At 45.1% G+C, this 10,013-nt stretch overlaps 1 protein-coding gene across 2 annotated transcripts in view; it reads right to left on the reverse strand.

The window, feature by feature from the left end:
- Nfkb1 (nuclear factor kappa B subunit 1) overlaps positions 1-8,825 on the reverse strand; it is a 119,865-nt gene extending 111,040 nt beyond the window's left edge. Inside the window, exon 1 of one of the 2 annotated variants that reach the window (XM_031375615.1) lies at positions 8,246-8,825. The gene's annotated coding sequence lies outside the window, so the exon portion shown is untranslated. The remainder of the gene's footprint in view (positions 1-8,245) is intronic. The other variant, XM_031375613.1, reaches the window with a different exon arrangement.
- Positions 8,826-10,013: the final 1,188 nt, after the last annotated feature.

The raw sequence follows: 10,013 nt of genomic DNA on the forward strand, positions 1-10,013 counted from the left end.
TCTCTCTCTCTCTCTCTCTCTCTTTCTGAGACAAAACAAGACCCAAGAAAGTTAGTTTATATACTGGGAGTCACAGAGCTTAATGGGGAACACAACTTCTTAGTCATTTTGCTTAGTTACTTGTTCTTTCAGCAAACAAAGAGTGCTATGCAAATAAAAATTAAATAAAATAACCTCTGCCTATTATACTCAGCATGTCTTGTTTAAAAATACATAAGAAGCCAAGAGAACACAGAATGGCCAACATAATCCCTTTCAAGGTGAGCAGGGTAACAGAGAAATGAAGATGCTGAGCCCAGCCTAAGGTTGAGCAACCAGTAGGGTAAGCACAAAAGAAAATCCTCTCTTGTAAATGTATTAAGGAGAGCAAGTTTCAGGGGGTAGGGGTGGGGCACTGGAAGTCAGTATGGATGACTTGAGGATTAGGAGATGAGTGAGGAATTAGGGAAGTGAGGCCTGGTGGTAGAGCTGTGAAGCCAGGGCTAAGGTGCCAGGAGCAGGACACTGGCTTGGGAGACAGGGGTGAAGCAAAAGCCAGAAATCCAGCAGAAGGCATGGGCTCCTTCTGAGGCCCCAGATCAAGAGACTCCAGAAGCAACTGAAGGAGAAGGCAAGGGGTTAGGAAGGAGGGGCTGTTAGACTGTGAGAGGGAGAAGCCTGAAGAATGGAGCAGAGGGACAGCAATGGTGTCCCCTCATGTGTAGAAGTTATGGGCGTGAGAGGAGAGGGGTGTGAGAAATTTAAACTGGCATACTGTGGGGGGTGTCTCTGTGGGGATGCTGAGGTGTCTGAGTGACAGAACCCTGTTTTCTGTGATTTGTCCCAATGCCATCTCACTTCTGTTTAGCAGATGTGTAGTAAGTACAGAGACCTTGCCTAAAACATTATCCGTCTATTGCAACCCGGGATTAAACTACCTCAACAGCAACTTGGACTAACTCCTATTTGGCTATTACAGCAGACTTTCTAAGAGAAGCAGGGTATTTCCCCCACCCATCAGGAAAAAAAAAAACCAAACCATAATTACAGGGTAAATGACCAAGCATGCAGTTTTCTTAAATAATCAGGAAATATTTTAATGGTTCTGTGTGCTTGTTGAAATTGAATTAAATGTCTTCAATGGGAAATTGGGTAAATACACGGAGAGAAACAATATTGCACCCAATGAGTACCATAATTAGCAGGAGAACAATGGGAGATGTTTAGTTATTGCCGGATACCATGCTTTGGATTTTAACTCCCCAAGTGCAGCGATGTTTACTTAGAATGTTTCTTAAAATAGGGGAAATGACTTTTTTTTTTTACTTTTAGTGTAGTGTGTGGAATAGTTCCTATGCATAATAAGGCGCAACAGGCAAGTGGGCAGTGGGCAAGCTGTATGTATCTCCAGATCCACTGTCTGCAGTTCCTAAACAGGACGGCTGAGATGAAGTGCCCACAAACACCTACTTACCACAACAACCTTTCCTTCACGACCTTTTCAACCATGACGTTCATGACCATTTTTCTGGAATTCTGATTAGTTCTACATTTAAGATTTAACATTACAGAGAATACTACCTAAACTTTTGTTTATGTTTCCACTGGCAGTGTTGTGGCCTAATCTTTCAAGGCCCTGAGGTTTAATGACACCTGCACAGACTAGTTACAATGCTAAAGCATTAGGAATGAGTTATTTAAATAAATAGAGTATTCAACTGGCTGGATCTTAGGTTCACTTTAATCCATCTCCTCTAGAAAGTTCTTCCCAGGTTTCCCCCTGGTCTAGAAGAAGTAGTCTGAATACATTTTTTTTTTTTGGTTTAAATTCTACTTCCTATATTTTATATTTGTTTTCAGTTTTGGTTTTATATAAACCACTGGCATTATATATTCTCATAAGTACTTTTATAAATGGCCAAAGGGCAAACTTAGGTTTGACTTGATTTTTATTCTCAACCTCATCATCTTGGTGAAATGGCTCACCAGGTCAAGGCACTTGCTGCCAAGCCTTACGACTTGAGTTCAATTCCCAAGACCCACATGCTGAAAGCAGAGAACTGACTCCTGCTCGTTATCCCCTGAGTTCTGCAAACTAAATTAATAAATGTGATTATTAAAAAAGTGCACCATTGATAGAGCTTGGTACTAAAGGCTGTTGCCTTATGAGCCATGCCCACACATTAACAAAAAATGATATTAAAGCCTTTAAGTAATCCTTAACAAGCAAGCACCAATAAATAGTTAACCCTACAAAGAAACCTATGCTTTTTGTTTGTTTATTTGTTTTTGTTTTTTGTTTTTTGTTTTTTGTTTTTTTTTGAGACAGGGTTTCTCTGTGTAGCCCTGGCTATCCTGGAACTCACTCCGTAGACCAGGCTGGCCTCGAACTCAGAAATCCACCTGCCTCTGCCTCCCAAGTGCTGGGATTAAAGGCGTGTGCCACCACTGCCCGGCAAAAGGGAACATCAGTGAAACATGAGGTAGACATTTGTGTTAACATACCTGGAAGAGTCACTACCTCATTCCTAAAATTCTTGTCTTTGAGGACATATTTTCTAAGACAATTCAGTCATTGATTTTTCTATTTGAATGAGTTGTGGGCTTGACTGAGAGCCAATCAGTGCCAATCAGTATGTAGAGACCATTATTAGCACTTTCCTTCTCTGCACACGGAGAGAGTTAAGAACTGAAGGGGATGTGGTAGGCGTGCGTGTGCTTTCACATGGATCTACGGCATAGCAGGCTTAGTTCCAACCACAGGATACACAACAAATGTAATGATTTGGAAGCCTTTTGCAATTTGAATAAATAAGATTCATTCAAATAATCCATTCCCTCAAATGTTAACTTCTTCCTCTAAAGGACGTTCAACCTGATGCCGAGCGAGTCTTACTTCAAGTTTATAAACAGTAAGCCCACTGCAGAGGCTCTACTGAACCGCACTTATCAACAGGTTTATGCTGAAGGAAAAAAAAACAAAACCTTGAGTGTTAAATCTAATATGTATGGCTATGCGTCCATCTCTGACTAGTCCAATGGCTAGAACTAGTTACAGCTTTTGTTTATTCCAGATATATCCAGCAGCTTCAGAAGAAGCTGAGCGTGCAGTGGAGCCCAGCTAAACACACTGCTTTGAGGTAGCATTTTAGGGAAGACCTAGGCAGTGTGCTTGGGTTGTATCCACTTTTAACTGACAGCTGCTGTCAATCATTTCCAGAGCCCCTTTCAGCAAAGACAGCTTCTCACAAAACTGGGTACCTATGCAAACACTTAAATTCTTTTGAGTCTGGTGACAACCACAAAAGATTAAATATGTATGCATATGTATATATATGGTGATATACACATATAGTGATACTATTTATCACTCTATATAGATTACATCTAACTCTATACACTAACTACACACACACACACACACTAATTTTTCTCAGTGTGGATGTATGCTGGAGTGTTGTGAAGAGAAGAGAGGACTGGAACAAGAATTGAGAGCAACCAAGGAGCCCGTCCTAAGCCTTCATGAATACAATGACATCAGGATGGAGACTGGCGTCTTGTTCCTCTCTAGTCTGGCTGGTATAAATGTCATTGAATAAACTGATTCTGTCAAAAACACGTGGTCAGATGCATGGTTTCAAGCTCACTTTCCTGAAGGTGCTACAACAGAGGGGTGAGTGGCGCTGACTTGTGAGGGGTGAGGGTTCCACAGTCTGCAAGGTCACCACAAGGTGAAAGTGGAGCACAGCAGGCTTCCCAGGGTTTCCATCTGGTTCCCTGGAGCAGGCACAGACATGAGTGACAAGCACTCACTTCTGGGGGCCATTCTTTACTTAGACGTTTTGCTTGATGGATTTGAATATATGTTAGCAATCTTTTTGTTAGCATTGGTTCCCCTTTTGGAGAGGCTAGCACTAAAATTACAGTTTCAGTGGAATTTAGAGAAGTTCTAATTCTGCAAAAAAATGAAGTACACATACACACAACACACACACAACACACACACAAACCATTTTACCTGTGTAAGTGCAATATGATCATTTCGATTACTTTATTACCTTGCTTGGCTAATGTCTCTAAAACTTTAAAATTAAAAAGATGCCTTTCTATCTCATAAAATCCTCCCCTTCAAAGAAAGGCTTCCTCTTTTTGTTTTTAGAGAGAACAGTGGGTAATTGTTAATAACTTATACAGTCTAATAAACCATAAATGTACATTACATAAAATGCTGTACTCAGGGAGCGACACTGTGTTCTGGGCTTCTCTCTCCAGAAGAACAGTATGATTGTCACTATCTGTAGGATAAGGCTGCCTGTCAAAACAAGCTAGCGAAAACAATTTAATGTGATTTAGTTGTTTATCAGCTATCATCTAAGTACCAACAAATTCCACGCCAGGGTTGGAGATTTCTTGTCAGTATAGATTAACTATTATTTGCTTTTAGCTGGAACTAGAGGACTTACTCTTTCAAACAGCCTTTTATTCTTTTAAAAACAATTTTAGGTTCTTCTAAAGACTGTGCCTTATAGAATATTTATATCTTTCGTGAATGTTCAGGGTTGTTTGTACAATTAAATCAGGATTGTAGATACTTTAAATAGGGATCAGACTAAAAACAGGTTAGGAAGTTTGGGGCCTAAGAGTTTACTTTGTAAACCATCAGAAGGTAATTTGTACAAGATAATTAAAACTTATATATCATTATTCCAGTTTTTTAAACAAACAACAAATTAAAGCCTCTCAAACATGCATTACTGATAATTAAATCTGTGTTAGTTACTATGTGATGTGTAATGGCTTCATAATATGAGACTTAAAATTTTTTAATAAATTAATATTCCAACAAATGTCTTCTCTATATTCTCTCCTCATGACTTCACAATCTTTACCAAGTCCTATCTTACCTCAGGCTTTGAAGTAGTCTTATCTTCTTCTCTAACCTATTTGTACATCTCCCAATCTCATCTGAAAGGATTAACTAGTGTGCAGGAACGTTCTCTCAGACAATACAAAAAGGGGAAAGCAATTCCAACAGAGGAAAAGAATGCCCTCCCTTCCCACCCTGTGTCCCTCCCCTTTCCTTCCCTCCCTCCAGCCTTCTCTATCTTTCCATCTCTCCCCCTCTTGCTTTCTTTCCAACAAGACAATGTATACTCATTAAGGCAACAGCACAATGATAAGAACTATTAACTCTACCAAACTATGTGGTTTTCAAGCCTCTTCCAGATTAGACTCCCAAGCCCTTCTTCCAAGCACTCCCCCTGAGGCTGAGTGCCTGCACTTAGCTTAAAGCCTCAAATCTCTGAGCTTCAACAGAAGGCATCTGCTGGGATACATATGTTCTTTCTCTAGTACCTGCTCACCTCTAACACAGTTAGACAACCAGTTTCAGTACCGACGAGACGTATAAAAGCACAAATCACAGTTACCAGAAGCAAAGTAAAGCGCTCTGGTTGTCCATCAGCCTTAGTCAGACAGAAATGCAGATACAAAGCATGTTAGAGTCTGCTAGCACTAAAATTCTATTGGACCTTCTCCTGGGCCTTTTCTTCTAACACAACCACACTACCTTATATAATTCATGTTGTAAGCAGAAACTTGGCATGCCATCCAAACAAAACAAGCTCCTTCCAGAGGATAGATCCATGAGAACTTTCGCACAGACACCCATTCAATCTCCTGGACCGGATTCCTAATCAATCTGCCACACAAGAAGAGCAGGACACAGGATTTACTCTTGATTCACCTAGTGTGCTCCAGGTACACTTCCTAACACAGTAACTCCGGGCCCAGAACATGGCATCTAGCACTACACTCTGCTAGATGCAGGGGAAGAAAAAGTATTTTGAATACATTTTCCAAAAATCCTGATGGCAAGGCTACAGATATATCAAAGTATACATAGTCAAACACTCATGAGGCCCTAGGTTTGATCCTCAGTGTGGCTAATCAACGAATCCACATGGCAACTCAGGAACAACTATTTTAACTTGTTATTTTAAAATGCCAGCAGCTTTATTTTCTTTGCCCAAGCTGAAATTAATTAAAGGTTATAAATGATCACTCCTCCCTAGCAGCCAGAACTTTCCCCTCTTCGGAGAAGGGGAATACCTCATAAATAAATTAGGTAAAACCATGGCTTGCTGATTGAATGATAATCCACAGTCCATGTGGTTGCCAAGTCTTTATCTAGACCTCTCTACCGCAATGAGCAATCCCTGAACGTCAACGAAGCGGCTTTACTTCATCAGTTACCTGGAAGTCTGCAGGTAGTGAAAACAACCCACAGGAATACTAGCACAACCCACAGGAATACTAGCTTCTGTACTCAGCCTTGATTCATCAGCAGGACCACGGAAAGGAACGGCACCCTTGAATCTGAAGCTGCTCGCTTAACTACTCAGGGCTTAAACCCTCTGCAAGGCAGTCAGCCTGGCCTGGCGGAGCTAGTTCTAGGGGGCAGAAGTAAAAAAGGAAGCAGAAAGATCAAAGCAGTGCTTACAAAGGGGAAGGACTGTTGTCTGTATGTGTACTCCAGTATTTACTAACTGGCTTTCAAACACAGGGGCATTTACAACCTACCCAGCTCACGTAATTGCCATCTGTAGAATGCAAGATGCAACTGAATTTCTGAACAGAGATAAAGAGATAACAGAGGGAGTCAGGTCGCCACCAACCTTTAACAGGATTAAACAACTTTCTTTAAAAGTCTTTTGGTTTTGAAGTGGTTAGCGTCTCCCTGCAAGTATACTATTTTAGTGCCAGCAATAAGAGTACATACACAGAAGCCTTCTTTTGTGTTCAAGTTTGTTTAGTATCTTAAGCTGAGAAGACATTTTCTCCAAACTAGCATGAGACTCCCAGATGTATCAACATGGACCGGAGTTCCCGAGTTCACATTCCCATCAATATGTGTGTTCTTTTAGTCATCCAGTGGAGGTGATAAATGTTAAATGCAACAGGAAGCAAAGCTTTTTAATTCCAGGTTTCTCAAGTTCATATGCAAAGCAAAGGACTTCGCTGTAAATAATTTACATATTTTTTCGTGCATCAAACAGCAAGGGGCTCCATCTCTAGAAAGCGCAATATTAAAATCAGGGGGGAAAAGCACTTCAGTAAGGACCTTACTTTAATCACGTTTCCCTTTTTAAGGTCTGACGAACATTAATGCATATTTTTGCTACCCAAGAACACTCGGCTGAAGATTCCTCTAGAAAGCCACCCGACTCTATCTCGACCTCCATCTTTAGTACTAACCACCAGCCTGAGCCTCAGTATTCAATGCCATGGCTACTAAATGTTAATGAACACCACAAGTTGTTCTCAGTTATGAGGCCTACAACAACAAAAATTTTAGTTAAATTTGGTTACTTAGAAAGCTGCAGTGTCGACTTTTACTTTTAAAAGTCTGGAAAGATGGGTTAAATCTAGATAGATGGTGAAATCTTTTATCATTTGTCCCATTTAACTTTTAGACTAGACCAGTAATAAACAGAGCCAAGATCGGTGTCTGTCTCAGAAGACCGAAGGAAGCTTACATAGAGAGGAGGCGTATTTGTACCGTTTTTCTGTTTTAGAGGTCAGGCACAAAAACATCGTGCCATTATCCTAGCGTTTCCCGTAATCAAAAGTCTAAAAGGTGCTATTAGTAGGTAAGTTCTCTCTCATGCCAGGCCTGGAGAATCGGTGTGAGGCCCTCCTTCTATTTTGAAAATCAAGGTTGAGATTTGGCAGCTGAATGCATTATGTGTGTGCGTATGGGGAGGGGGGGGTGTCTATCCCAGACTGGTAGGTGGGCCCCAGGCTCTCCTGCGGGATTCTCAGGAGCAGGGAAAGGCTCTGCCAGGCAGGAGGACTGACAGGCACTTCTGCTTTCATTTCACTGACCGCCCTTTGGTGAAATCTGGCTGTGCACTGCACCAAGCACCTTTCTATCTGTCCTCTGCCGGTGGCGGACCTCAGCCCTGGCCGCCACCACCCCACCCCACGCCCGCGGCAGGGGCTTGGGGACATCTTTCTAAAACTTTGCAAGAGTTCCCCCTCCGGTTCCCGTTCCCGTTCCCGCCCGCGGAGACGCCGAGGGCCCCGCCAGCCGGCCCGCAAGGCCTCGGGGCCGCCCAGTGCGGATGTGCCTAGTCCCCGCGCTCCGCGACTCCTGCCCGGGGTTCCCTCGCGGTCTCTCCGGGAGCCCCGAGCCGGCCGGCCCCGCTGCCCGGCCGCTGCGGAGACCTGGCGGCTCTGTTCCCCTACCTGCCCCGGGGCTTACCCTGGAAGTGCGGCGCGGCCTCTCCTCGCCTGCGGGCTCCCGCTGCGGGGCCGCGCGGACCGGCGGGAGCCCGAGCCGGGTCGGGGCGCGGGCCGGCGGCTCAGCGGCGCGCCATGGCTGCGGCGCGGGCGGAGAAGCGCGGGGCGGGCCGGGCGCGCCGGGGCCCTGAGCTCCGGCCTGCGCTGCTGGAGCCGGCCCGCGAACAGGCCGAGGGCGGCGGCGGCGGCGGCGGCAGGCCGGGGGCGCGCAGGGCACGGGAAGCCGTCAGCGCGCAGCCGGGCTGCTCGGGTGGCGAAACCTCCTCTTCCTGCCCGGCTCGCCTCGGTACTTCTCTCTCGTCCTCTCTTGCTCACTCTCTCACTTCCTGGCTGGAAATTCCCACTGACGTCGAGAGAGCAGACAGACGGACGGACCCACGCGCGCGCGCACAGCGGGGGCGGGAGGTGGGGTCGCCGCCGGGGGTGGGGGAAGCCCGCGCGCCCCGACCCGACGCCCCGAACCCCAAGCCTCGCGGCGGCCGCGACGCCCCCGGGAGGCGCCCGCAGCCCAAGAGCAGGCCCGGACAGCTGGAGGCCAGGGGAGACCGGCCTGGTCCCCACGCGCCGGGCTCAAAAGTCAATCTCATCTGCATGTTCCCTCCTCTGGGGGTCTCAGCTACACTCAGATCTCTCCACAGAGCGAACCGGAATTTCGAGATCGTAGCTGAGGTCTCTCCAGAGAACCATGATCTCCCTCCCATAGGGTCTGGATGAAGTCTTCAATCCGCTCAGTTATTCCAGCCACAGCGCATTGTCCGGCCTGGGTGATCACCGCTGTGGATGGAATTAGAGCGACAGTGAGACCCGCAGTGTTGGTTCACAGCTCATAAATCCTTATCCGGCTCAAGGGAGGTTGTTTTTCTAGAGGCCTCCCACTGATGACCGTTTGCGAGCAGTTCAGCTTCTTTATTCTTTGGGCATAATGGGCCAGGGATGACAGCCTAGGGCGAAGTAGCTCCCAAGTGAGTTTTGACTTGAAACATATTTTAGTGTTCGGGGTCTCACTACTGAGTTCAAGTGGAAATGCAACTTTGAAACGCCAGGGATGACTCAGGAAGTTGTATATTGGCCCTTAACCCTCTGCGCAGCTTTCCACCCATGAGGTTATAAAAACAGTGGGATGTTGTTGAGGGAAGACAAATTTTCCCCCCCACTGTATACTAGATAGTCTTTAAGTGACCTTAAAGAGGTCACTTGAATATAATCAGCCTTAAAGCTATTTCATTTAGATTCCAGAGACTGTTTTGCTGTCTAGAGTTCAGTCCTCTAGATGGAAGACAACGATGGAAACGCTTTGTTATTGTTTATGAGACATTAGAAATTGTACCCTACGTTACGGGCCTGGGAAGTGAGTCAGTAAGAGTGGTCATTGGGATCTTTAGCATTCCTGTATCTAAAAGTCACTGCAGGTGGGGGCATCTGTAACCTCCTCAGTGGCAGCTGGATCTGGAATTCATTGGCTAGCTAACAAAGCCAACTGCTGAGCTCCAGGTTCAGTGACGTAAAGTGACAAACACAGACCTCCCCTCCCCCTCCCCCTCTCTTTCCCCTCTCTCACACAGAGAGGAAGGGGGAGGGGGAGGGGGAAGGGGGAAAAGAACTGTGTCCTTTTTGCGATTTTAGCACATTGTTGTATAGAATGTATATAAAATGATTCTTTTCCCTGCTGACACGAATACAAAGCCTGCAAGCTCTAGTGAAACAACGAAGTATAAAGTGTTTGTCTTTCC

Source organism: Mastomys coucha, unplaced genomic scaffold, assembly GCF_008632895.1.
Source record: "Mastomys coucha isolate ucsf_1 unplaced genomic scaffold, UCSF_Mcou_1 pScaffold16, whole genome shotgun sequence".
In the NCBI taxonomy this organism is placed as follows: Eukaryota; Metazoa; Chordata; class Mammalia; order Rodentia; family Muridae; genus Mastomys; species Mastomys coucha.